At 41.0% G+C, this 2,334-nt stretch overlaps 1 protein-coding gene across 3 annotated transcripts in view; it reads right to left on the bottom strand.

Annotated features, from left to right (window-relative positions):
- Positions 1-380: 380 nt before the first annotated feature.
- LOC143291621 (uncharacterized) overlaps positions 381-2,334 on the bottom strand; it is a 24,554-nt gene continuing 22,600 nt past the window's right edge. For all 3 annotated transcript variants that reach the window (XM_076601583.1, XM_076601581.1, XM_076601582.1), the window contains one exon: positions 381-1,388. The gene's annotated coding sequence lies outside the window, so the exon portion shown is untranslated. The remainder of the gene's footprint in view (positions 1,389-2,334) is intronic.

Genomic DNA, 2,334 nt, shown 5'->3' with positions numbered 1-2,334 from the left:
CACCGTATTTGTACTGTGTATTTTGGGTATTGGTTCACAAATGTTTCATCAGAAATAACACGAAATGAATACAAGGGACAACAAACTGAGAAACTGAGAGCTTATACAAGGTCAAAATGTACTGTCATGTACACCTCTCGGTAGAGATGCTATTGTCAAATCTCTCAAGCTTTCAAAGCTTATTTGCATATTGGTTCGTCTTCCAAACCTTCTTGATAGAGAAGTAAAGAAGTAAATGATTACACTGTTTTGTCAATTCATATAGGATTACAAAAAATCAAAGTAATGAACAATATTTTCAGTGCATAATGTCGCAGACGGAGGAATAGATATTCCACATATGAACCCCCCCCCCCCCCCGCCCCCCCAACAAACAAGCTTTAAAATAGTATGGATTGGGAAACGTACGAAGAAAAAACATGGAAGAAAAACAACCTTGTAAAATGACAAGAAAATGTTTCTTTGGATTTGTATGGTGCAAGAAAGTTTTAAACTACTGAACTAATTTCTGATACAAGATTACTTTTCATCATCTCATAATTCATTCATCAAAATTTTATAATGTGACTAAAATATACCATTATACACACATTTCAAACATAAAAGCATTCACAAAAAAGGCTACCATGATGTTGTTTTCAGTGGTAGATGCATGATGTTATACGTGCCCCGGTTTCCATACCCCACTGAATGATGACACAAATTACAGAATCTTTAACGTGCACATATGATCTGACTGCATTTGCCCACAAAAGACAGCAAAGGCAACCCAACTCTCACTTTGGGCAGCGAGAAAGTAGATAGGGGGAGGGGAGAGGGGGGCGGGAGAAGAAAGAAGAGAGATAGGGGGAAGGAAGAGGGGAGAAGGAAGAGGAGAACTGACTGTTTTTCGTGTATTTGTATTTGTATTGTATTTCTCTTTTTTTTTTGTCACAACATATTTCTCTGTGTGAAATTCGGGTTGCTCTCCCCAGGGAGAGCGCGTCGATACACTACAGCGCCACCCCTTTTTTGTATTTTTTCCTGCGTGCAGTTTTATTTGTTTTTCCTGTCGAAGTGGATTTTTCTACAGAATTTTGCCAGGAACAACTCTTTTGTTGCCGTAGGTTCTTTAACGTGCGCTTTTTTTTGTCAAATCAACAGGAATAACACGTGAGCCATGAAGACTTTACCACTCTTGATCTTCTTTGTAACGCACGTAGAAAAAGAAAAAAAGCACATACAGAAAGCTCCCAATGATCACCAGATCTGACAGTAAAACATCATTTCCTACATTCCGTATAACCTCCGTAACCTCCCGTCCTGTGACAAATCATGCGTTCCTTCTCCGACACGTTGTGATTTATTTCTGATGTATTGGCATTCGTGTCTCCTTGACAGCTCCCCCCCTGCAACAAAGAAACAACGCCAAACTTGATAACTGGATATCAAGGAAGCACTGCTGACGACTTACTGTTCAAATAAGAACAAGATGAAGAACGTTAAGTCGGTGTACACAAGTGTTGTTGCTTTTTGCTGTTGTTCTTGTTGCTGTCACGAAGAAATACCATGATCTTTTTAGGTGGTATGAATGGAGACAAAAAATAGACACCACCATCCCCGCACCCCACCCTCAAATATGCAGTGCTTTTGACTGATATTTACACATAAATAATAACACACGCATTACCCCTTCAACAAAACTATTACACCTGTAATTTGTGCTCATACTCCTGCACAAAGAACACGTGCATGCATGCTTTAAGGATATATTAATAAAGATTGAGCAAAAGAAGACGGGCGCAACAGCCGAGTGGTTAAAGCGTTGGACTTTCAATCTGAGGGTCCCGGGTTCGAATCTCGGTGACGACGCCTGGTGGGTAAAGGGTGGAGATTTTTCCGATCTCCCAGGTCAACATATGTGCAGACCTGCTAGTGCCTGGACCCCCTTCGTGTGTATAGGCAAGCAGATGATCAAATACACACGTCAAAGATCCTGTAATCCATGTCAGCGTTCGGTGGGTTATGGAAACAACAACACACCCAGCATGCACACCACCGAAAACGGAGTATGGCTGCCTACATGGATATGGCGGAGTAAAAACGGTCATACAGGTAAAAGCCCACTCGTGTACATTAAGAGTGGACATAGGAGTTGCAGCACAGGAAGGAAGAAGAGCAAAAGACAACACATGTTTTAAAAATCTTAACAATTTAATCTCGCAACCGCCGTTGAAGCATAGGTGGTAGACAGCAGCAACATGTACATTCAGAAAACTTTTTTGACTCACTTGTGTGTCACAAAGTGAGTCTATGTTTTAACCCGGTGTTCGGTTGTGTGTGTGTGTGTGTGTG

This window comes from Babylonia areolata, chromosome 17, assembly GCF_041734735.1.
Source record: "Babylonia areolata isolate BAREFJ2019XMU chromosome 17, ASM4173473v1, whole genome shotgun sequence".
Classification (NCBI taxonomy): Eukaryota; Metazoa; Mollusca; class Gastropoda; order Neogastropoda; family Buccinidae; genus Babylonia; species Babylonia areolata.
The sequence above is the reverse complement of the archived record's forward strand: the minus strand, read 5'-3'. Positions and strand labels throughout refer to the sequence as shown.